At 44.7% G+C, this 26,571-nt stretch overlaps 1 long non-coding RNA gene across 2 annotated transcripts; it reads left to right on the top strand.

Moving 5' to 3' along the window:
• On the top strand, window positions 1-23,583 carry LOC131402903 (uncharacterized). 2 transcript variants are annotated; one of them, XR_009219059.1, is made up of 3 exons: window positions 1-54; window positions 16,241-16,362; window positions 23,303-23,583. It is a non-coding gene; the product is annotated as an uncharacterized LOC131402903 (long non-coding RNA). The 2 variants fall into 2 exon arrangements; XR_009219060.1 differs by lacking the exon at window positions 1-54 and adding an exon at window positions 15,963-15,993.
• Window positions 23,584-26,571: the final 2,988 nt, after the last annotated feature.

Genomic DNA, 26,571 nt, shown 5'->3' on the forward strand with positions numbered 1-26,571 from the left:
GACGAGCTGAAGGGAGGGGCTCCCTAACTGAGCAGCCTGCTGCCCCCAGCCGAGGTCAGTCCTGGGGCTCAGGGCTCCCCCACTGCCTGCTCCTCATGAGGAGTTTCCTGCTCCACAGCAGACGGCCCCTGAGCACCTCTGTGTGCAGCATGCCTGCTGCTGTCTTGGGAGAAGGCTCTGCTGGTAGCCGCCCCTTGCACACAGGGAGCCCAGGCTGCAGAGCTCACCCCGCTCGCTCTAGGGTGCTCAAGAGGCACCGGTAGTTGTCAGGGTTTAGCAGGTGGGGAAGGAGGCATTGCAGGTCAGCTGGGAAAGCCAGACCTACTCAATGAATGGTGCCTGGATAGTTGGTTTTCCACTTGAACAGGAGAAAATCAGCTTCTGTTGCATCCCTCACACAAATGTAAATTCCAATGAGTTAGGATCTAAATGTGAAATAAAATCGACATAGTAAACTATTGGAAAAGTTATAGGAGACTCTTAACATTATGGGGAGGTGCTTTCCATACATGTTTTAAGGAATATCCTTGAACTGAAGTCATTTTGAACATTTTAATAATTTCTTTAAAATTTGAAACATCTTTTTGAGTAGAATACATTCTCTTTTGTAAAAATTAAAACACTAGAGAAATACATAAGCTAAGAAGTGGTAAAAACTCCTATTTCTCACCTACCTCCCAACTTTTATTCCTTGTCGGTAGTAAAATTTGGTGTGTAATCTCCTCCACTGTTTCCTGTGCTTTACCTACATATTTCTCCACCTGTACAAATAGGTTGGATATATTTTTGGTGTGTTTCTTTGCTATGTTTCTGATTTTCCTGCTCTCTTACAGTTTAGTAGTTGTAAACATTGGTTTCTCGATATTCCTTACATATTGAGGGTACCATCTTTTCCCTGTTATACATCCATGGAAAACATTTTCCTACCACATTGCTCATTTAATCTGGATCAGTGCTTGTCTTCCCAGATGTCAGTAACACTTCAAGAGGGAAACGGGTCTATGTGACAGGCTATTCAGGATCTCCGGGACCCCTGGGGCAACAACCAGTAGGACAACCCAAAACAAGAAACAAAACCCATCCCGCATGTTTCCAGATGCATCCTATGGGAAGGACGGCTCCAGTTGAGGACCACTGATGTCCTGGTCAGAGTTATCCACTATGTTCTCCTATCACGTTAAAGCTGTTTCTGTAGTTTCTCGTACCTGATGGTACAATTTGGTGCCTTTGTCTGTTCCTCTTGGTGCCTTTGTCTGTTCTTCTTGGTCAGACTGCCCAAGGTTTCTCACTGTTACAGGTCTTTCCAGACAGCCAGCCCTTGACTCCATTGCTCAGGTCTATGTTGTTGTTCCTGTCTGGTGAATTCTCCCTTCATTCTGCTGTCATTGGTTTTATTGTGGTGTTGTTCTGGCTCTTGGAGGGAAGTGCTCAGCTTGCTGTACAGGTGATATTCCCTGATACCTGCAGTGGAGGCTGTGTCCCTTCTTCCGTCCCCTTGTCCCCACGTCATGGATTTGCCTCATGCTGCTCTCATTGCTGTTCATTTCTAAAGAGTTTCTCCTGTCTGTCTGGATTCCCTCTTTAACCTGAGAGATTTAGAAGGGTGTGGACAGATTTTCAAGTGGCTATGTTGGGGGAGGGGAGCCAATATTTTGTGATTATTTTTTACTTTTATTGCTTTAAGTTCCAGTAATATAGTCACTTATAGATTTCTGCTTTTTGGACTCTTTAGAGATTTCATTGTGGCTTAGCACACAGTCCATTGTGGTGACTGTTTCATCGTGGTTTGAGGAGAATGTTCGCTCTCCACTAGATGCTTACGTTGTCCCTGGGGCTGAGGCTAGATCTAGCTTTTTTGTGTTTGTCAGCAGATCTGTTTCCTAACTTACTGTATCACTTGACCTGTGGCTTTTTAAGAGAGGTAAGGTAGGTTTCCCTGTGGAAAGGGAAGGCACCTCCCTTGGGGTGCCTGTGTCTTCTTGTTTGTCCAGTTTTGCTTTATGTTTCAAGACCATATTGTTAGGTGCATAAGTGTCCCTGACAGTTATCAACACAGAGAACCCCTTTTTGTCCCATTTAAAGTCTTATTTCTTTATCTCCTTATTTTCAACCATATTATATCCCTTTATTTTATAACAATATTTTAACTCAACTTGAGAACCTTCATGTTTTTATAGAGCAATTTGATCTATTTACAATTGTGATTATTGATAAATTGGAATGTGAGTCTACCATTTAATTTAATTTTTAATTTATTAGGTTTTCTCATGATTTTTCTATTCCTTTAGTGGGTGTCTTTCAGCTTTTAGGAACAACCATTTCTGCCTCTCTTTCTGTAAATGCTTAGAGTTGATCAGTTCCTGTGTTTTACACTCCCAACTCATCACCTTCCGGTCCCCGGCTTGAGAATATCTGATCTTAGTTCTGTGTTCTTATTTTCCCCATCAAGCAACCAGGATTGGATGTAAGTATACGTTTTATTGGTTACTTTGTTCACAACTGTTTATTGTATCCAAATTTTTCCTCCTTTTGGAAAGATTTGATGCTATTTTGGAACTCATATGACAGTGAAATTTTGAGACGAATCGAGTCTGAGATAGTCCTTAGGTACTGATGCTGGGGAGCTAGCACCTAACCTCTTAAAGTTGCATTGGTGTGTCAGCAGAGTCGGGATGAGGTCAGAGATATTTAAAAACGTGGAATTGAATGAGGTTTCCTGGAGACACTGTAGCTGTGGAAGGGCCCTGGGCCCAGCCTAGGAGCAGGCAGTGTTTGCAGAGGTGTAGCTGAAGAGGGTCCAGGAAAGGGGCCTGAAATGGTGGAGCATGAAGTTGCAGGAACCATGAGGGGAAAGGGTATTGCAGAAAGGAAGGGTGCTCAGCTGGATGGGATACAGCTCTGATCAGAATGGAGAAAAGATGGCTGGACTCGGCCACATGGGATCACTGGTGACCTCAGTCTCCTTGAGAGGGTGAGAATAAAGCTGGGTCTAGAGTGGGGGAAGGGAAGCCATGGGAGGGCAGTAGGTATGAGGCACTTTATTTAAGAGGTTTAGCCATGAAGGGGAGTTGGGAAAGTGGACAATAACCAAAAGGGAGCATGGGTCCAAGGGAGAGTTTTGTTTGTAAGGCGGAGATTAGCTACAAGGTGTCTGTGCTGCAGGTAGGACCAGATAGGGAGGAGGAGTCTGCTGGGCCCTGAAGAGGTGCCGGGCTGGACTCCTGTTATGAGAGGTTTGGGGATTCGATTGGAGAGGTAAAAGAAACTTTCCACTCCAAACAAATGGACTGAAGGTATATTTTATTATAGAGAGGATGGTAAAGGTGATAGTCCGCAAACAGATCTGAATAGGTCAAATAATAAGAGGGAAAAAACACCAGCTCGACTGGAAAGGGAAAACATCCCCATCGGCTGAGATAGCAGCACATTTGAATAGGTCATATAATAAGAGGGAAAAACATCAGTTCTATCGGATAGGGAAACACCAGATCGACTGAAGGGAAATGACACAAATCAACCAGAAAGAGAAACGCCAGGTTAACTGAAAAGAGAACACATCAGATCAATTACTTCACAATAAATCAATTACTCACAACATCCACGTCCCACTGCCGGGAGAGTCCTGTCAATTGTTTCGGCTGGGCAGAAATCACACGTCCTGGGCAAGGCGTCCCTTCCACAGGTGGAACTCTCACCGGGTCTCAGTCTCCAGCAATTTATATAAGCAGTTACAGAGTTTACAGAGAAAGCATTCAGTGTTCCCATGCACAAATGGTTATCAGTGGCGTACATGCACTGAGCCCCACACTCTGGCTATCGTCTCAGCCCAGTAGTTGTGTACGTGCATTGTTTACCCTGCTTATCCTCCCAGCCCAGCTCAGATGGCTAGTCTGCCCCAGGCTGCAGTGCCCGAAGGGCCTTGAATTTTTTACACATTGCAACCATCTCCATGGGAGAAGGGCCGGTTCCCACCACGCAGAAAGCAGCTTTTATATTTCTTTTTGTGCTGGTGGCTGTAGGTCAATGGAGCAGCCAAACATGGCTGTACTCATCTCACGACAGCTCTGCTGCCTGGCGCCGTGCAGAGAGAAAGAGGACGAGCTGTGCTCGTGGAAAGGGCGCCCTGTGCCTCTGCTCCTGTATTCCTGGAGCGTGAGGTTGGCAGTGGCTGGGAGTGGAGGGACGATGCAGAAGGTGTTAGGTGAACGACAGGGGGAGGAGGGAGAGGGAGAGAGGACACCCTGGCTTGGTCTTCATGGCTCACACGGAGTTCCCCACTGGGATCTCCGATCACCAGCTCTTGACTCTCTTTGATGTTTTCATCAAAATGTCGGCTCTCTTGATGGTTCCCAAGGCTATTATGAATTTGTTCATCAATGAAGGAAACTTTGGGTCATGTTTAAGGGATTCTATGTCAAAGGGGCTCTACATGTGTTTATTCAGTCCATCATCTTTACCCAATCTCTTTGTTTTTGGACAGGTTCCATACAACAGAGCAGCCGGGCCAGTGGCCTGCAGGTTCCAGGGTTTGGGAGATTTGCCCTCCAGAAAGCCGGTGCTGATTGGCATTCTCACAGGACGTGGTGCTCTGTCCCAGAGCCCGCTCTAATTCTGGGTGTCATGACATTGTAAATCCTGGGGCAGTTCTGTCAGGGCCCATCGTTGGCATTTCTGTGATCAGTGAGGGCAAACATTTTTCTGTGATCATTATCTGTCACTTCCCTGACTGTTTTGTTGCCTGCCTTGCTCACTGAGCTCTGAACCTTCCTGGTGGAACCAGGACGTTCACTCTTTATCCAGTGTGATTGCACGTTCCCTCAGTGTGCCCCTTGAGTACTTGCTTCAAAAATATCTGTTTTCTTTGCATTCTTTGATTCCTTGTACATATACTCTAGATTTAATCTGGAGCTTTAAAAATGTTTTATTGTGGAAAACCTTGAACATACACAAATTAAACAGAGAAGTGCGATAGCCCCCCATGTCTCTATTACCCAGCTTCAACATTTATTAATATTCTGATATTCCTGTTTCGTCCATATTTCTACCCACTCCCTACTTTCCATTGATTATTTTTTAATTAATAGATTTTTTTTAGGAAAGTTTTAGATGAACAGAGAAATTCAGCAGAGAGAGCAGAGCATTTCTCCCTCTTCCCCCACAGTTTCCCCTATGGTTAACATCTTGCGTGACCACCCGTGTTAGTGCGCTTCATTCCTTACAAGTGAGGAGCTGATGCTGCTATAGTGTTCGTAAGCAAGTCCGTAGTTTACATTAAGGTTCATTGTCTTGCTGTCATGTACTTGGATTTTGACAAATGCATAATCTCATGTATCCACCACGACAGTATCCTACGGAAGAGTTGGATTGCCCTAAAATCCCTGTGCTTTACCTCTTCGTCCCTTGCCCCCCAACTCCTGGCAACACTGATCTTTATACTGTTTCTATAGTTTTGCCTTTTCTGGAATGTCGTGTAATTGGAATATATGAAAACTATGGAACAGTGTATATAGCCTTTTCCAGTTGGCTTCCTTCACTTAGCAATATGTGTTTAAGTGTCCACTATGTCTTTTTGTGACTTGATAGCTCATTTCTTTTTTTTTTCTTTTTGTATATTGAGTCATAATATACATAGCAAAAAATGTTTCATCTTAACCATTTTTAAGTGTACACTTCAATGGCGTTCAATACATTTCCACAGTTGTACAGTCATCACCACCATTCATCCCCATAACTCTTATAAATCTGAAACTCTATACCTATCAAACAATAACCCTCCCTTCTCCCCTCGCCCCAGCCCTTGGCAGCCACCATTCTACTTACTGTCTCTATGATTTGACTACTCTCAGTTCATACAGTATTCGTCTATTTGTGACTGGCTTATTTCAGTTAGCATAATGTCTCCAAGGTTAATCCATGTATAGCGTATTGGAGAATATGCTTAATTTTTAAGGCTGAATAATATTCCATTGTATGGATATACTACATTTTGTGTATCCACTCATGTGTCAATGGACACTTGGGTTGCTTCCACGTTTTAGCTGTTGTAAATAATACCGCTATGAACATGGATGTACAAATATCTCTTCAAGGCTCTGTTTTCAGATCTTTTGGGTGTATATGCAGAAGAGGAATTGCTGGATCACATGATAATTCTATGTTCAATTTTTTGGAGGAACATCAATACTGTTTTCCATAGCAGCTGCATCATTTTACATTCCTATCAACAGTGTACAAGTGTTCCCATTTCGCTGCATCTTGGCCAACACTTGCTGTTTTCTGTCTTTTCAATAACACTCATCTTACTGGGTGTGAGGTGGTGTCTCATTGTGGTTTTGATGTGCATTTCCCTAATGATTAGTGGTGTTGAGCATCTTTTCATGTGCTTATGTGCCATTTCTAAGTCCTCTTTCGCAAAGGAGTCTTCAAGTCCCTGCCCATTTTTGAATTGGCTTGTTTTTAGTTGCTTAATTTAGGACTTCTCTGTATATTCTGGATACCAGTCTCTTGTCAGAAATACGATTTGCGAATATTTTGTCCCATTCTGTGGGTGCCTCTTGATGTATCAACTTATAAAATTTTCGTGGAGTCCAATTTTTCCATTGTTTTTCTTTTGTTACCTGCGCCTTTGGTGTCATATCCAAGAAATCATTGCCAAGTCTGGTGTCATGAATATTTGATCTTATGTTTTCTTCTAAGAGTTTTCTTGTTTGAGGTCTTACATTTATGTCCTTGATCCATTTTGAGTTAATTTTTGTATATAGCGTTGGATGGGGTCCAGCTTCAAGCTTTTGCATGGGGATATCCAGTTTTCCCAGCACCATTTGTTGAAAAGAAACCTTTCTCCATTCCATGGTCTTGGCACCCTTGTCAAAAATTACTTGACCATATATGTGAGGGTTTGTTTCTGGGCTCGCTATTCTATGCCATTGGTCTCTATGTCTGTCTTTATGACAATACCATACTATTGATTACTGTGGCTTTGTAGTAAGTTTTGAAATCAGAAAGTGTGAGTCCTCCAGTTTTGTTCTTCTTTTGCAAGATTCTTTTGGCTATTCTGAGTCCCTTGAGATTCCATGTGAATTTTAGGACGGGTTTTTCTATTTCTGCAAAAAACATCCTTAGGATTTGACTAGGGAATACATTGAATCTATAGATTGTTTTGGGTAATACTGACTCTTTAACAATAGTAAGCCTTCCAATCCATGAACATGGGATGTGTGTCCATTTATGAATGTCTTCTTTAATTTCTTTCTGAAATGTTTTGTAGTTTTTATGGTGTAAGCCTTTCATCTCCTTGGTTAAGTTAATTCCTAAGCCTGTTATTCTTTCTGATACTATTATAAATGAATTGTTTTTGTAATTTCCTTTCCAGAGAACTCATGGTTCGTGTCTAGAAATGCTGCTGATTTTTGTGTGTTGATTTTGTATCCTGCTACTTTTCTGAATTCATTTGTTAGATCAAACGGCTTTTTTGTGGAGTCTTTTGGATTTTCTACATACGACATGATATCATCTTCAAACAGAGACCATTTTACTTATTTCTTTCCAATTTAGATGCCTTTTATTTATTTATTTTTATTGCCTCATGGGTCTGGCTTGAACTTTCAATACTGTGTTGAATAGAAGTGGTGAAAGTGGGCATCCTTGCCTTGTTCCTGGTCTTAGAGGAAAAGCTTTCAGTCTTCCATCATTGAGTATTATGTTTGCTGTGTGTTTTTCATATATGGATTTTGTTATGTTGAGGCACTCTCCTTCTATTCCTAGTTTGTTGAGTTTTTTATCATGAAAGGGCATTGAATTTTGTCAAATGGTTTTCTGCATCAATTGAGTTGGTCATTTTTTCCCCTTCATTTTCTTGATGTGGCTTATTACATTGATCAATTTTTGTATATCGAACTCCCCTTGTATACCAGGAATAAATTTCACTTGGTGGTAGAGTATAATTCTTTTAACATGCTGCTGAATTCAGTTTGCTAGTATTTTGTTGAGGATTTTTGCATCCATGTTCATCAGGGATAATGGTCTGTAATTTTATTTTCTTTTAGTGTCCTTGTCTAGTGTTGGTATCAGGGTAATGCTGGCCTCGTAAAGTGAGCTTGGAAGTGTTCCCTCTTTTTCAATATTTGACAGAGTGTAAGAAGTCTTGTTTTTAATACTTATTTATATGTTTGGTAGAATTCACCAGTGCAGTCATCTGGTCCTGGGTTTTACTTTGTTGAGAGATTTTTTTTTTTAGATTTCTTTAAATATTGGTGACATATAACATAGGTAAGTTTTAGGTGTTCAAGATGATGATTTGTGAAAGGATTACCACAATACGGTGAGTTAACACCTCCATTCCCTCACATAATTAACTTGGTTTTTCTAGTGATCACTTTCAAGATCTACTCTCTTAACAACTTTCAAGTCTATAAGAATATAGTATTGTTAATTATGGTCACCATGCTGTACATTAGATCCCCAAAACTTGTTCATTTTACAGCTAGAAATTTGTGCAATTTGACTCACATCTCCCCATTTCCCCCAACCCCGCGACCCTGGGAAACCCATTTTTGTCTCTATTCCTTTGAGTTGGGCTTTTTTAGATTTCACATATGAGTGAGAATATATAGTATTTGTCTTTCTCCGTCTGACTTATATCATTTAGCGCAATGCCTCAAGGTCCATCCATGTTGTCGCAAAATGCAGGATTTCATTCTCCTGCATGGCTGAATAATATTCCATTATATATTACATGTATACATATATCTCACATTTTCTTTATCTATTTATCCATTGATGGACACCTGGATTGTGTCCATGTTCTCTGTGAATAATGTTGAAATGAACATGGGGGTGCAGATATCTCTTCAGAATAGTGACTTCAATTCCTTTGGGTATACAGCCAGAAGTGGAATTGCTCATTTATATATATTTCTATTTTTATTTTTTTGAGAAAATTCCATATTTTTTCCATAGTGACTGTAGCAATTTACATTCATACCATCGGTGCACAGGGTTCTCTTTTCTACACAGCCTCGCCAACACTTGTTGTCTGTTGTCTCTTTGAGAATAACCATTCTAGCAGGTGTGAGGTGATATCTCATTGTAGTTTTGATTTCATTTCCCTGATGGTGAGTGATTACGAGCATCTTCTCAGGTACCTGTTGACCATTTTTATGTCTTCTTTGAAAAAGTATCTATTCAGGTCCTTTGACCATTTTCATATTGTTTTGTTGGTTTCTTTGCTGTTGAGTTGTAACAGTTTCTTATATACTGTGGATATTAGCCCCTTTAGTTTGCCAATTGTTTCATTTGCTATGCAGAAGCTTTTTAGATTGAAGTCATCACACTTGTTAAGTTTTGCATTTGTTGCTTGCACTTTTGATATTATATCCAAAAAAATCTTTGTCAAGACCAGTTTCATGGGGCTTTTTTCTCTATATTTTCTTCTAGTTGTTTTATATTTGGTGTCTTACATTTAAGTCTTTAATTCAATTTGAGATCATTTATAGAGTGGTGTAAAATAGGAGTCCAATTTCAGTTTTCTGCATGTGGTTATCCAGTTTTCCCAGCACCATTTGTTGTAGAAACTATCCATTCCCCATGGAGTCTTCTTAGCTGACTTGTCAACTGTTAGCAAACTGTATGTGTGTGGTTTTATTTCTGGATCCTTGATTCTGTTCCATTGGTCTAGGTGTCTCATTTTATACCTGTATCATACTGTTTTTATTACTATAGATTTGTAATAAAGTTTGAAATCAGAAATTGTGATGCCTTCAGCTTTTTCTTTCTCGGGGTTCCTTTGGTTATTGGAGGTCTTTTGTGGATCCACATGAATATTAGGATTATTTGTCCTATTTCTCTGAAAAATGCCATGGGAATTTTAATAGGAATTGCATTGAATCTTGAGATGGCATTGAGTAGCATGAACATTTTCAAAATATTAATTCTTCTGATCCATGATCATAAGATATCTTTTCATTTCTTTGTGTCTTTAAGTTCTTTCATCTGTGTCTTATAGTTGTCAGTTTCTAGATCTTTCACCTTCTTGGTTAAATTTATTCATGAGTATTTTACTGTTTTTGATGGTATTGTAACTAGGATTTTTTTCTTTATATCATTTTTAGATAGTTCATTGTTAGTGTAGAGAAAGGCAACCGATGTCTATATGTTGATTTTGTCTCCTGCAGCTTGAGTGAATTTGTTTATTAGTCCTAACAGTTTGGGGAGGAGTCTTTAGGTATTTCTCTACATAAAATCATATCTGCAAACAGAGACCACTTTGTTCCTTCATTTCCAATTTAGATGCTTTATATTTCTTTCTCTGGCCAAATGTCTCTGGGTGAGACTTACAGCAGTGTGTTGAAGAGTGGTGTTGAGACTGGGCACCCTTGTCTTGTTCTTTGTCTTAGCAAGAAAGCTTTCAACCTTTCACTGTTCAATATGATGTTAGCTGTGGGTTTGTTATGTAAACCTTTTATTATGTTCAGGTATGTTCCTTCTGTAACCCTTTCTTGAGAGTTTTTATCATGAGGTGGCGTTGAATTTTGTCAAACTGCTTTTTCTGCATTGAAAGATTATTTTAGGATTTTTATCTTTCATTCTATCAATGCGGTGTATCACATTCATTGATTTGCATCATGTTGAACTTGATCATGTTGTTTGATCCTTTTTTTTTGAGTTTAGATAGTTTTGTTCTAATGTGTCTTGGAGAAGAAAGTTTTAGTTTGAAATTTTAGGGTGACCAATCGGCATCAGGACCTTGGATGTCTACATCTCTCCCCAGATTTGGGAAGGTGTCAGCTGCTACTTTTTTAAGTCAACTTTCTTTTCCTTTCTCCCTGTCTTCTCCTCTGGTACTTTAATAATGCTTATCTATTTCTTTTCAAGGTATCCCATAATTCATACTACCTTTCCCCAATCCTATCCGTTCCTTTTTTTCTTTTTGCTCCTTTGACTGGATGATTTCAAATGACACATCTTCTAGTGCACTAATTATTTCTTGTACATGGTTGAATCTGATTTAGAAGGTCTCTATTGAATTCTTCAGTTCAGTCATTGTGTTCTTCAACTCTAGGATTTCTGTTTGTTTTTCCTTAATGCTTTCTGTTTCTATGTTGAACTTCTCACTTGTTCATGCACTATTTCCTTATTTCATTTAGTAGTCTGTCTGTGTTTCCTTAGAGTTTTATGAATTTCTCAAAGAGCATTGTTCTGAAGTCTTTGTCACATAGTGCCTATATCTCCATTTCTTGGTCGGTCATTGGAGTTTTATTCTTTTTCTTTGGTGGTGTCATGGATCTTTGATTATTCATGATCCTTGTGGCCTTCCGTTGGTGTCTGCAAATTTGAGGAAGTAGACACCTCTTCCACTCATTACAGACTGGCTTTAGTAAACCAAAGCCTTCACATTCAGCCCATCTAGGGGTCCTGGGTGGGCCATCTGGTGGTGTCCAGGGGCAGGCTTGCTGCTGGAGCCCTTGAGCAACCTGGTACTGGGGTGAGTGGAAAGCTTGCGTCCACAGTATTGTGTCTGGCCCTGGGCAAAACTGGGACCCTGAGATCATGAGTAGCCCCACTGGAGCCTGTTTTGGCAGGTCCTCATTGAGATCCTGTGACCACAGTAGTCATCCAGGGCCATGAGAGTTGGCCAGTGCTGGGATGATCTGAGAGTCTTGGCTCACGGGAGCCTGCCAGGAGCCTGTGCCATGAAAGACAGTTTGTGCTGGTGTAGGCCAGAAGTCTAGATTCCTGGGAACCTGGGGCCACAGGAGCTACCTGAGATTGCAGGAGCCAGCAGGCGCTGGGTCAAGATGGAAGCCTGGGTTCATGGGAACCTGCCGGTGCCTGGTGCCATGGGAGCTGCCTGGGGCCGCCTGAGTCAGCAAGCACCTGGGTGGGCTGGGGGTTTGGTTCTGTAGAAGCCTGTCGGAAGCCTGGTTCCATGAGAGCTGTCTACGGCTGCTGGAACTGGCAGGTGGTGTGGTGAGCCATGGGCCTGTGTTCCTAGTAGCCCCCGGGGAGCATGGAGCCATGGAATCTACCTGGGGTTGTTGGAGCCAGTAAATGCTAGAGTGACCTGGGGTCCTGGGTTTGTGAGAGCCCAATGGGTGCCCTGTTATGGAAGCAGCCTGTGGCTGTGGGTGCTGCCTGTGGCTGCCTGGAGTAGGCAGAAACTTGGGGAAGCCAGGGTCTGAATTCATCAGAGTCCACCAGGAGCCTGGTGCCAATGACACCACTTGTGGTCACAGGAGCCACCTTGGGCTGCTGAAGATCGCAGCCCCTAGGCTGATATGGGGGCCTGGGTTTCCAGGAGCCTGATGGGAACCTGGTGTCAAGGATGCTGCTTGGGGCCGCCAGAGCTGGCATGCTCCAGGGTGAGCCAGGGGCCCGGATTTGCAGAAGCCTGCAGGGAGCCAGCTAGGTCCACAGGAGTCAGCCTGGGGCTGGGGCAGGCTGGCTCAGGGATCTGTGGTGAAGTCGAGCATTCACTTTACTCTCCTTTCGTTGGGAGGTTTTTGATTACTGATTCAGTCTGCTTGTTTGTTACTGGTCTGTTCAAGATTTCTGTTTCTTCATGATTCAGCCTTCATAGGTTGTTTCTAGGAATTTATCTATTTTGTCTAGGTTACCCAATTTGTGAATGTACAGTAGTTCAGAATAGTCTCTTCTGGTCTTTTTCTTTCTGAAGCATCAGTTGTAATGCCTCCTCTTTCATTTCTGATTTACTTTATTTGAGTCATCTCTCTTTTTTTCCCTAGATATTGCATCTAAGGGTTTGTCAATTTTATTTTTTCAAAAAATCAACTCTTACTTTTATTGATATTTCATACTGTCTTTCATTTTTTCCCACTCTCCTCTTGGTGACTTCCATCCTTCTGCTAACTTTGGGTTTCATTTTTTCTTTTTCTAATGCTGTGTGTTGTAAATCAGGTTGTTTCTTTGACATCCTTCTTCTCTTATAATGTACAAGTTTATCACTACAAAGTTTCCTCTTAGTACTACTTTTGCTGCATCCTATAAGATTTGGTGTTTTTATTTTTTCTTTTTGTATGTCTTGAGCTATTTTCTAATTTCCCTTTTGATTTCTTCTTTGATCTAGTGGCTGTTTAAGAGTTTGTTGTTGAACTTCCATGTATTATGAATATCCCAGTTTTCCATCTGTTATTGACTTTTGGTTTCATGCCATTGTCTTTGGAAAAGATACTTGGTATGATTTCAGTCTTCTTAATTTACTTAAGACTTGTTTTGTGACCTAACACGTGATCTGTTCTGGAAAATAATGTGTGCCCTTGAGAAAAGACTGCATTTTGTTGCTGTTCAGTAAAATGTTCTGTGTATGTCTGATAAGTCCATTAATGTTTTCATGTCTGCTGTTTCCTAATTTTCTATCTGGATATTCTATCCATTGTTAAAAGTGGGGTACAGAAGTCCCCTACTATTTGCAAGTTATATAACTGAGAATGCTCTAATATTGAGACTATATAAAGATCTCTTAGAACTCAATTATAAAAAACAAAGAAGTTTGAAATGAAACTTCATTCAAAGAAGTTTGAAATGAAACCATTTTCATTGGTTACCCAATGAAAATGGGTAACTAGCTGCAATGGACATGTCTCCAGGAGAAACATAGATGGCCAATAAGCACTAGATAGATGTTCAGTATCATAAATTATTAGGAAAATGTAAATTCAAAGCATAGTGTAATACTATTTCACACTCAAAATGAAGGCTATACTCAACATAATGGAAAGTAACAAGTGTTAGTAAAGATATGGAGAATGGGAAACCCACATACATTACTGGTGGGAAAGTAAAATGATGCAGCCACTGCAGAAAACAGTTTGCCATTTTTAAAAATCTTAAACCTAGAATTCCCATGGACCAGGAGAGTCACAAGGTAGGTATGTCCAAAAGACCATTGGAAACATATGTTCAAAGAAAAACTTTTCCATGGATATTCAAAGCAACATTATTCACAATGGTCCAAAAGTGGAACAAACCCAAATTTCTATCCAGTTATGACTGCATAAACCAAATGTGCTCTATTCATAATATAGGACATTATAGAGCCATAAAAAGGAATAAGCTACTGCTACATGCTCGGCCATGGATGAACCTTGAAACATGTGTGCTCACTGAAGTCGCCCACAAAGGCCACAGATAGCATGATGCCATTTGAATGAACTGTCCAGAATAGGCAAACCAATAGGGAGAGAAAACAGATGAGTTGTTTTCATGGGCTTGGGTTAGGAGAAAATAGTGTGAATGAGTATGGGTTTGTTTGGGGGTGTTGAAAATGTTCTGGAATTAGATAGTGGTGATAACCACACGACATAATCATTGTACTAAATGGCACTGAACTGTATACTTTAAATGCTTACAACAGTGTATTCTGTGTTAAGCAGATTCTCCATAAAATTTTTGAATTTTTTAAATTAATCAGGGTAATGATTAATTTTAATTTAGTTAATTTAAAGTTGGTTGGGATAGTTAATAAGGGTAATTAATAGAGTTATTAGGGGTAGGGCACATTGTAGCCAAGAGAGTAAATATCCGATGATGGCTATAGTAACAGATCCTATAATTGTACAAGCAACAGTCTAAAATCCAGTCTGTTTCCATTGTCCCCAACTTGGAGAGACCAGCCATGAAAATATGTCAGTGATCTCGGGGGCCTTGGGTATCTTTTAAAAGATTTAGGTAACATTACACAATATTTTAACCTCTTGGGCCATCTGGTGGAGGTAGGTTTGAACTTGTGAGTTGATGTACATTCAGCAAGTGGTTCTAAGAAAGGCAAAAACCCCTCCTTCGTTGGTTGGTATAGACAGTCTAGGGACAGGCCATTCTCTAAAACCATTTAGGCAAGAGACTCATGAGACTGTTCCACAAGGGCTAGGATAGGGTCTTATGGAGTTGTTGTCGATGTTGGGTTAAGGTTTTCGATACTTCTTGGTTGCCTCAGTTACCTGATTTTGTGTGGGTAGGGCCACCGCACCTGTGCCCAGTCCAGTCAGTCAGTCCTAGTAGAAATCAACACCCAGTCCTATAGGACTGACAGTGTCTCTATGGGTTGGTGGTAGCCAGTCAGGGCAGGAACCTCGGGGGACCCGCAACCTGAGGGAAGCAGGCTGAGATAGACACAATGATGCATTGCAGAATATAGCCTGGAGAAATCTGCTCAGAGGGCTGGGGAAGAGAGAGCCTCACTGGGTGAGAGCCTTGTGATATCAGCCTACAGTAAAACCCAAAAGTGGATGCTCCTGGTGTGAAATATTCATTAGGGCCCTTGGAAGTAAAACCAGTAATTTGCACCCATTCACTAGTTACCTATGCTATATGATTTCAGGGGGTATGGTTAAAGTGTTTGTTGGCCAAGAGCTGTTTGGGCCTGGGCACAAAATCACCAAGGTGGCCTCGAAGGCTACCCCAAAATGACCCCTCCAGGAGCAGTTGGGGCAGAAAGTGGGGGGAGCATTTTGAAGGAAGCCTGGGGCAAAGATGTTGTGCGATTGAGTTGGGTACAACTGAGTGTCTCCGCAGGGTAAGCCCTTCAGCTGGGGTACAATAGATGATTGGAGGCCAAATGACAGACCCTGTGACTCCTGATTCCCAGTGCACGGGCAGGCCTCTCAGCCCATTGGACATAAATGGTGGTGGTGTTGTGAAGCATCTTGATGGCAGTGTGGAAAGTATAGGGGACATGTGGTGGGAGACGTCATGATAGTGTCGGGAGGAGCTGTATGTGAGATTACGGTGTTGAAGGGAAAGGACTGGAAGCAGGTGCAGTGGGTGTGTGACCAACAATGGTCAGTGAAGGGACAGCCGGGGTGTAACTGGGGAAAGCAGGGACCAGCAGAAGTCATGTGTTTAAAACAAGACACCAGGCCCAAATGGAGCCGCTTAGGCTATGCCTCACATAAACAAGTCGAGACTTAATTAGACTTTTGGCCCTCCCAGGAATAGAATCTTAAAGCAGTCAATCAGGAATCACCTGATGCGCAGCAGGTAGCTCATCTTCCTGATAGAGCCCTGCCATCCTCTAAGGAAGGTAACCTTGCAGTAACCAACCCGCTTTTTTATCTATTGTAACTTCCTTGTTCTTGCTCCCTTCTGCCTATAAAATCCTTCATTTTGTAGAACTCCTTGGAGTGCCTTTCTCTCTGCTAGACTGGATGCTGCCTGATTCATGAACTGTTGAATAAAGCCAATAAGATGTTTAAAATTTGCTCAATTTTATTTTGTTTTGTACCAGTTTGGTGGCAGCAGTGGGATCCAAAGGAGACACCTGATGGCTTCGAGGATGAGAAACACAGTCATTGGTACCCTCAAAACCTTTGAGTTCTCCATCTTTTTCACTGTTTCTGAGGGCTGTGGGTAAGTTCCTCTTGGATATGAGATCCACTCTGTTTGCCGTGAGCTCCTGATCTAACTGGCTTTCCAGTCCAGGGTGAGTGGGTCAGTCTAGACTGACAGGATGCTCTAAGAGAGCATCAGTCTTAGCATTTGGTTAGTCAGCAGTGCCAGGCAAAGGCTTAGCGGTTCAGCTTGAGCTGCCAGATGGTTCTGCCAGGAACCCGAGTCCCTGGCCCTTAATTAGTCCACAGTCCCCATTTGTTGGGGTCTGCTGGTTGAGTCTGCAGTCTCCATGTGTTAGGGTCTGCTGCTTCAGTCTGTGGTTCTTGCTAATGGAGAGGAGTGGAAGAAATGTGTGCTCCATGCACACCCAGTCTTTGAAAACTTCCCACGTGCATTTTACATGCATTTTACCCTCTGTTGACTGTAGATGCGTTCTAAGGAAATGGTGAAGGCACAGTGAGGAGGAACTGTGGGTTTCTGCAAGACTACCTCGAGGAGTGCCGCCCCCTCAACCTGAACAGCCACCTGGCACTAGTAGAAATGAAAGACATCCCATCACCGTGGATAGGAAGACTCCTTATTGTGCCGGTGTCAACATTATCCAAAGAGATCAACAAATGCAGTGTAGTCCTTATCAAAATTCCAAGGGCGTTTTGTGCTGAAATAGAAAAAAACCTAACCTAAGATTCTTATGGAGTCTCAAATAAGCCCAGATACCAAAAATAATCTTGAAAGGAGATACTAAGTTGGAGGACTGATTCTTCCTGATTGAAAACTTACTATAAATCTACAGTATCAAAACAGCATTGTCATGGCATAAAGACAGACATATTGACCAATGGAAACAGAATTGAGAGCCCAGAAATTAACCCTCACCCATGTGATCAAATGATGTTTGACAAGGGTGCCAAGATTATTCAATGGGGAAAAGTCTTTTCAACAAGTTGTGCTGGAAAAAGTGGATATCTACATGCAAAAGAATCAACTTGGACATTTACCTAACACTGTACGCAAAACTTGATTCCCAGTGAATCAAATACCTAAGTGTAAGAGCTAATGCTATAATACCCTTAGAAGAAAACATAAGGCAAAACTTGACAAGATAGGATTTGGTAATGATTTCATGGTTCTGACACCCAAGAGCAGCCAATAAAATAGGAAAATACATATGCTGGACTTCATGGATATTAAAAAGTTTTGTGCCTCAAAAGTCATTATCAACAGAGTAAAAGCACAGCCCACAGGATGGGCGACCATATTTGCAAACCATGTATCTGACAAAGGCTTAATATCCAGAATAGATAGAGAACTCCTAAATTCGACAACAAAAAACAAACAACTCAAATCAAAATTGAACAAAGTATATGAGTAGACATTTGCTCAAAGAAGATCTGCAAATAACCAATAAGCATATGAAAAGATGCTCATCATCAGTAATCATTAGGGAAATGCAAATCAGAAACACAGTGAGAGACCACCTCACATTCATTAGGATGGCATCTATCAAAAAAAAAAAAAAAAGAAGAAGAAAAAGAATAGAATCACTGTTGGCCAAGATGTGGAGAAGTTGGAACCCTTGTGTACTGTGGTGGGAATATATAGTTGCTGTAGAAACCAGTATAACAATTCCTAAAAAAAAATAAAAATATAATTATATAGGACCCAGCAATTCCTCTTCTGGGTGTATACCCCACCAAGGAGTTGAAAGCATGTTCTCAAAGACACATTGCAACACCCATGTTCATGGCATCATTATTCATAATAGCTAAAACATGGAAGCCACCCAAGTATTGTAATCGAGGAAGGGCTCACAGCCCAATGCACCCCTTAGCCAAACGGGATACCCACTCTTGTAGAAGGGAAAAAAGCTTTATTATGAGGTTGGCCAGCAAGGAGACAAAGGTTAAATCTTTCTCCCCAATGGGCTGTTGAAAAGGGCTTTTCAAGGGCAAAGGAGTGGGTGCAGTAAGTTTGGGAGCAGTCCTAGGTATTTTGTGTAAGCACAGATTTTCATGTTCTGTCACACATCCCACGTTCAAAAGGCAGTGTCCTTAACATGATTGGCTGGGGAGTTCTTGGTCCCCCAGTTCATCCTCCAGTCACTTATGCAGTTGCAGTTTGAGTCTTGCAAGCCATCTTGTTGTCTCATTGGCTCAAAGTAGTTGAAACTTGCTTAAGGAAGAGAAATGGAGTTTCTGAAAAGCAACTCACGGCCCAAGATTAGATCCTTAGTAAATATCATATGGGATATGGCTTAAGAAAGTAGTCTGCAAGGTACTGTTGAGAAAAATCTGGCTGGAGCCCCATTTTATTTTGGGCTTGGTTGTGGGCCTTGCTATGGTATCTGTCCAGGGATGTATGGATGAGCAAAATGTGCTATATACATACAATGGCATATTATTCATCCTTGAAAAATGAAGGAAAGTCTAAGATACGGCACACCATGGATGAACCTTCAAGATATTACTCTAAATGAAATAAGCTAGTCACAAAAATACAACCCTGTGTGATTTCCCTTCTATGAGATTCCTGAAATCACCAGATTCAGAGAGACAGAAAGTAGAATGGTGTTTGCCAGTGGCTGGGAGGAGGGGGAATGGGGAGTAATTCATGAATGGGTATAGAGTTTCAGTTTTGCAAGATGAGAAGTGTGAAGATGGATCGTGGTGATGATTGCACAGCAATATTAATGTCTTCAATACACTTAAAACATACTTAATGTATCTATGGGGCCTGATGACTTGTCCTGGCTGAGCACATGCTTGTGCTGTTGCACATCTTACCCCTCACTGTACATTTGGGAAACTGGCCTAGAAAGAAGCAGATACCGTCCCAGACCACAGGAGGTCGTCAGAGTCCTGAAGACTAGAGAGAGCTCCAGCTTACTTGGCCGAGGCTCCACCCCTTCCCTCAGGTTTCCTTTGGTAATGAGAGGCGTTAAGATCCTAGAGGATTGCTGCCCACCCCTTTCCATATGGGGTCATTTTCCTCTCCTCATCATCACATGTGCACAGGCACACTCACTCACACTTGAATTCTCATATGGAGAACTCGGAGGTGCAGTCAAAAAAGAGTCAACACTGGGCAAGTGACAAGAGGCATGAGGGAGAGAGGTTGGAGGCAGCTCTCCCACGGGGCAGTAGCATCCATTCTCCTCGATTCGTGCGCAGGGGCCCAGAGATGGGAAGAGGAATCCCTAAGGTTCCTAGGTGTCTACCTATTCCAGATCCATCCCTGGCCCAGCCTGGGGATCACAGGACTGGGGTCCTGCAGTCCACCTCTGTGGGCACTCAGAACTGTCATGAGCCCATCCTCCCCTTGTGTAGGCATTGGGAACAGGAGAGAATACTTCAGTGAGGGTCCTCCTGTATAAAGTGGAGTGCATCCAGCGAGTGACTCCAAGTGTTCCATGCACTCACAACATGTCTGTTGGACTAGGTTCTCTGTTGATGACCTACTGTGCTCTGAAACCCTGAGAAAATGATTTCCAGCCCCTGGAGATCCTTTAGAACTGAGGATGCTAAGGGGCTTGGGTGGATGAGAACTGAGGATAAGGAAGAAGATGCCAGAGCACTGGACACCAAGTCTAGAGTCCAGGGAGAAGACTAATCCTTGTTGGACCCTTGCGGTCCTCATCTGGAGGTAAGGGGAACCATTGTCATGGCAGCAGTTAGGATGCGTTAGGAGTGAAGAGGACACCTGGTGGGGAACAGCAAGAGGGGGGCATGGTAGGCTCCCAAGACTCCTCCCACTCCCTCGAAGCTGACAGGTCCTGCTGCTTTACCCCTGGGATCCTGGAGAGCCTCTGCCTTGAGGACACCTGAAGAAAGGTTGCTTTCTGTTTGGAGTTCCTGCCTGGGCAACAGTGCTAGTGCTGGCCACGAGGGGGCGGGCAGCCTCTTGTGTCAGTGGTGGCCAGTGAGTTTTTGTTTTTATTTTTTTTCAGTTGTATTGAGATATACTTGATATACAACACTAAGTTAACATTGCTGTGTGGTATATTTGAAACTTGCTAAGAGATAGATCCTAAAACTTCTCATCATCAGGAAACAATCTTTTATTTCTGTTTGGTGATTGATGTTAAGTAAACTTATTTTGGTAACCATTACATAATATATATATATCAAGTCATTCTGCTGTAAACCTGGAATTTACTCGGTGTCCACTGAACTTTTCTTGAGCTCCTGGAGCAGCGAAGAGTCAACCAGAGGTCTTTCTGGCTGTCCCCCTGCCTCAGAAACAACTTGTACCTCCTATTAATAGTGTTCATCTCCAAAATGAAAGTTGGTCAAAAGCAGGGGGCGAGGTGCAAGATCTACCCATGTACTCATTCAGCAGCTGTGCCCTGAGCGCTCATCCTGTGCCAGGTGCCCTGGTGGGCTGAAGTGAAGGATGAAAATGACCAAGTGGTCCCTGCCTGCTGGGAGCTCACAGTCTAGATGGGAAATGGACAAAAGCAAAGACATGAGAAAGAAAAGAGCAAATGCTGTAGAGAAACACATCAGGGGGCTGTGAGGGAGGGCTGGGCATCACTGGGTAGGAGGGTCTGAAAGACCTCACTAGGGTGACTATTTCTGGTACCAGAATGAAAAGAAGGAGCCTGCCCTGCACAAGTCTGGGAGCAGTGTGTCAGGGAAATGGCACCTGAGCTCACAGGCAGAAGTGAGTTTGGCCAGAGGAGGTTAGAAAGGTGGCCAGTGCAGCTGGAGGGAGGCTGGGAGGAGAGAACAGGAGCTGGGGTGGAAGGTAGGGCCAGGGCCTGGTAGGCTGTGTTCGTTACTTTTCCCTCTCTGACTTCATTGCCCCTAACCTTGCATTTCAAAACATCAAATGTTGACAATCTCACAATTTTTGTGGATCAGCAATCAGGCATGTTTTAGCTGGGTGCCTCTGTCTCAGTGAGTTGAACAGATTGGGGCTGTGGCCTCAACTGAGGCTCGACTGGGGGAGGACTGGCCCACAAGGTCACTCTCAGCCTTCAGGATTCATTTTGGATTGAGAGCCTGAGTTCCTTTCTGTCTGTTGGCCCAGGCACTCCCTTGCTTCTCTCCTCAATGTGCCTCACACATTGGGCAGCCCCAATACACCGGTATTTGATTCCTCACTTCCAGGGATTTGACAGAATGAGAGAGAGAGAGATGGCACATGAGAGAGGGAGCAAGAGGAAGTGAGAGACATTTTTAGTTAAAATTTAGACAAGACATCCCATCACTTTGGCTCTTATTATGTTCAGAAGCCAGTTACTAACCACTTTGTGGTTCCACGGGGATGTGTATAATATGGGTGGGGCTTACTGAGTACCACTGTGGAGGCTGCCCACCTCATAGACCAAGATGAGACACTTGGGTCTCATTCTCCATAAAACAGGAAACAATCGAATGGTTTTATGTCACACGATGGCAATATCTGAATTTCCATTAGTTGCAACCCCCTCATGGTGCTGACCTGAAAATGAGGCCAAGTTGGAAATGACTGTCCCAATATCACATTCTTGGAGCCCAGGCCTGTTTTGAGTGGTGTTCTGTACTACATCCCACCCCTCCTTGTTATTCTTCCATCTCTAAGTTTGTGCCTTAGGTACATGTGACACCAGCCCACAGGGGTAATAGATATTATCTCATATACACCGGGTGATGTCCCTAGGAAGTAGATTCTAGGCTGATCCCCATGGTGCAGGTTTAGAGACTGGGGAGGACCTGAGAGGCACAGGGACTATCCCAGGATGAAGAACTAGTAAGGAAAAGGAGGTCTGCATTCATCTCTGTCTCCTTAAAGCTAGGTCCCTAGTTAGGTTTCCAGGGAGCTGTGGGTAGGGCTGTGTAGGCTCATTGTGTACAGTTCAGGAGATGACGTGGGGTCATAGACCTCAACAGATCTTAGAACTCAGGTAACCACGCACCCACAGCACCCCATCCAGCTCACTTGATTGGAGACAGTCAGCAGGCAAAGATGTTTTGTTGTTGTTTCCCAACTTTTGGAGGATCTGGGCTCAAAAAATCCCAGAAAGAGAATCTTTTTGGTAGTTGGCAATGTTGGCTCAGCCCTCATTCTTGACGCCTCTGGGTGTCTGGCAGGAGGCAGTGAAAGGTAACACGCGACAGCCCAGGAAAGGCTAGTGCAGGCCAGGACACAGCTGTGATCCCACCTGATCAGCCCCACACCCCTTGCCCCTCTTTGTGTGTGTGTGTGTGTCTGCATGTGTCTGTGAGGAGGGGAGAAGTCAGGACATAAGGGTCGGGTCATTCCTGAGCAGGAGCTGGTTGTTAGGTGTCGGAAACCTGGTGAGTCTGTCATGTTCATACCCCAGGCCATGCCTGGCAGCATGAAGAGGTGAGCTCCTCTAATCATGATACCGAGCATTAGAGGATTCATCTCCTTCCCTCCCTGACCACAGTTCTTTGCAGGGATGCCCCTCTGTGCGTGAACTGAGCAGCAGACTTTCTCTTGGGGGTCGGCCCCAGTGGCAGTGTGCATGCAGCCCCTGATTCCTTCTGGCCCAGCTCCCAGGCAGTCTTTGCAGAACTCCACTCAAGAGGTTGTCGAGTAGTTGCCCAGTGGTTTCAACTCCACCTACTCACTAGACAAGGGGCAGGTACATGAGGCCACCCACACTTTCCAGTGTTGCTCTGAGATGAGAGCAGGAGCAGAGGGTCTCCACACTCAGAAGCTTGAGATGACGGGGTTGGACTAGAACTAGGGCGGAACCAGACTGGGGCTGTCCCTTTTTCAAGCTAAAGCGGATGTACATGAATGTCACCTTGCCTGGTTAGGAGAGGAGCTGCCGTGACCCTCTTACCCTTGTCCAGTGTGAGCTTCTGGAGGCCACTGAGGCAGAGCCAGAGGGTAAGGGGGACTGCAGGCTGGGTATTCCTGGAAGGGAGGGGGATCTTTCCTGTGTTTAGAAGGACACATGGAAAGTCAGCTATGTGGGTGAACCTTTCTCTTTATCCCGCTCCAGCGTCAGCTGCAGAGCTCCAGCCAGCGGCAGAAGCAGAGCAGTGGGCAGTGGTGGAGGTAGAGCTGGCTCCAGCTCCGTTGACACCTCCTCCTCTAGCGCTGGAGTCAGCGTCCCCTCCATCAGCAGTGGTGGAGCTGGAGCAAGGGCCAACATGGGCTCCAGCAGGAGTGGGAGCTGCTGAGCTGGAGTCACCTGGACCATCATTTCTAGTGAGAAGTCCATCTCCACCTGTGGCTCTTAAGGAGGGTGAGAAGCTTAATCTCACGGCCTTCCCTCTTAAGCTGGTGATGGAGCTGTTGACCGTGATGGATCCGGTGAGCAGCTGGGCTTTCAGGGCGGGATGGGGCAGGCCTTCCCTCTGCCATCGTTGCCCCAGACCTGATCCAGACTGCTATGATCTGGGCCCAAATCCAGGCTCCACCCTTTACCAACCATAAGACCTGGGAAACTTTCTGAACACCCAAGCCTTTGCTGTCCACCTGCAGACCGTGGAGGTGGACATTAAGAGGACCTGCTGCACAGAGTGACTGTGCCAACTCCATGAGGTAGAAGAGATGGAAAGCTGGGTGGGCCCTGGCTCATCTGTGCAGGGAGAGGCTCACTGTGTACAGCCCGGTCCCTGGTGGCCCAACCGGCTGCTCAGGAGGCTCAACAGCCTCAGGACTTATTAGACATCTGATGTGTATTTCACTACAAGGGAGACAGACAAGGCCTGTGGTTGTAGCTGCCACAGGGGGATGTGCATCAGAATGTGGAGTGGGACCAGAGAGGGGATCAGGGTATTGGAAGATGCCCCCTTGGGATGAGCCGAGTTGAGCCACCATCTGGAGCTTGGAGTTAGCCAGGACGGGCTGGGTCAAAAGCCCCTCTCCCTTCCCTGCCAGTATTGGGTCCTGGGTCATCCTGTGCTGGGTGTCCTCGGGGGACAGAGAAGAAAAGCCAGGGACTGTCACAAGGCTCAGGCCACATCCTGAGCTTTCTGAGCTCCAGCTCTAAACTGTGACTCCTGTGTGGGACTTTGGGGGCTGTGGACACAGACCTGGGGTGTGGCAGGGCTGGGTGACACTCCCCCTGTTCTCCAGGACCTCTTCCGGAAGGTGGTGCCCTCTCCGTGCCTGGGCTCCACCTGGGGCAAGAGGAGCAAGCCCGAAATGAACACCAGACACCTACCGTCCAGGCCACCATCGACCACGTGAGAAGGGTGGCCAGCTTCGTCATCACCCCCTGCCTCAGGGACCCGAGCATGACAGCCCAGGACAGGGTGAGGGTGGTGGAGCGCTGGATCCAGGTGGCCCAGGTGTGCTGTGGGAGGCCCAGTGGAGTCCCTCTCTGAAGCCTTGGGAACTGCCTCTCCACCTTTATCAGCTCCCAGGATTGCAGTGTGTGGTCTAAGCCCTTGCACAGTCCCTAGGCCCTTCCTGCTAGGGGCCCGCTGACTTTGACTCCAGGTCCCAGTGAGAGGATGCTCACTTCCTACCTGGCTCCTTCCCTGGGTTGAGCTAAAATCCTGTTCCCTGTGAGTGTTACTCTTTGGGTCCTAAATGTGCCCTTCTGGGACTCCCTGAGCATCTGTCTCATCCAGGAGGGGAGATTTAAATAGAAGGGGACTGAAGCTAGAGCAAGTGGGGCTACAGTGCCCCACCTCACAGCTCATTCTCTTCCCTTCCCCAGGAGTGCGAGAACCTGAAGAACTTCTCCTCGCCCTGCACTGTCATCTCTGCTCTGCAGAAAACCTCCACAAGCCACCTGAAGAACACACGGGGGAAGTTTCCCGGTGGGTAGGCCTCTCTCCATAGGAGGACCAGGGTGGATGGGGGATCTCCTGTATGTCTGCCATTGGCCCCTCAGTCAGCTGGGGACTCCTGGGAGGTAGCAAATGCTGGGGACCGGGCCTGGGCCTCGGCAGGGGGTCTCTAAACCTCCCGGGGTCCTTAGTGCACCAGTTCTGCTTCAGGACTCGGTTTCCCTAAGTGTCAGGTACTAAGTTGAGCCAAATTGGGGATTTTCAGGTGTTTATAGCAACAAAACTCTATGCCCATTTGAAACTCAAAGCAGTCAAAACAGAGCTGCTCAGTAGATCTGGGGAGTGGAGACCCCAGTGACCAACAGGAGAGCCCCCTCCCAGTACCATGAGACCTTAGCGCTCAGAGGAGCCCAGTGAGAACACTTCTCCAGGCCATTTGAATCTCGGGTTTGCAAAGAAAAGGGATTTGCATTTAGACCCCTCACATTATTCCTAAATTTATCCCTCGTTCTTTCCCCTCCCCTGAGAGAGAGCCCTGAAAATCTTCAGGAACTCAATAGTCAAGACAAGTCCTTGAGCAGAGAACTGATGATCAAGGTAGAGTGGAGGCTGGGGGTCTGGAAAGAGAGGAGGGGTGCGGAGGAGGGGCAATAGGCAGGCTGTGGTTTTGATAGTTTCTCACTTGAACTTTCTCTGAAACATTCCCGTTTATTTCATCCAGGTTAACAAGCAGAGGGATCTGTTCTGCCCATGAGCAGGTGGGGTGCCGTTTGTGGGCAGGAGGCCCTGGTCATGAGACACAATGGTGTTGGCTGGGCTGTTCCAGGAGGAGTTGCCGAGCTGGCGCCATCAACAGGTCTCTGGCTTCCATGTATGTCCATCCTGCAGGATGTAGCTTCTTCCATGCTGTTGGGTGATTGGTGTGGGTTTAGCCCTCAGCCTAAAACTATCCTCAGGAAGCCAGGACCCCGCTGCTCCTTCTATCTTCACCACATCTCCAAGGGGCTGCAGCCTGCCTGCCCCAGGGATGCGCATGGCAGAGGATTCCCATGGCCCAGGTGGACAAACAGGCTGCTCATCCTTAGGTGAGAGATGTGTGTGCATTCTGGGACTCCCCCCTGGACCCCTAGAGCAGTCACTTGAGTGAACCACAGGAGTCTAACCTGAGTGCCTGGTTGGCAATGACATATGCCCCCGGTGGCTTATGAGAAGCGTCTAGGCAACTGATGGATTCTTAGTGGATCCTGCTGAAAGGAAGTTAGGAGTCTCATGTAAACAGGGAATCAAAATGTCCTGTCATCCCCTTCCCTGTTGATCAGAGGTGGCACCTTGGGGGTCCAGTTCCTGAGTGGATAAAGAAAGAGTTCAGGGGCCTGCCCAGTGGCGCAAGTGGTTAATTGCGTGCACTCCGCTGCAGCGGCTGAGGGTTCACCGGTTCGGGTCCCATGCGCGCACCGACGCACCGTTTGTCGACCTATGATGTGGCAGCGTCCCATATAAAGTGGAGGAAGATGGGCATGGATTT

The sequence above is a fragment of the Diceros bicornis genome, unplaced genomic scaffold (assembly GCF_020826845.1).
Source record: "Diceros bicornis minor isolate mBicDic1 unplaced genomic scaffold, mDicBic1.mat.cur scaffold_335_ctg1, whole genome shotgun sequence".
Classification (NCBI taxonomy): Eukaryota; Metazoa; Chordata; class Mammalia; order Perissodactyla; family Rhinocerotidae; genus Diceros; species Diceros bicornis.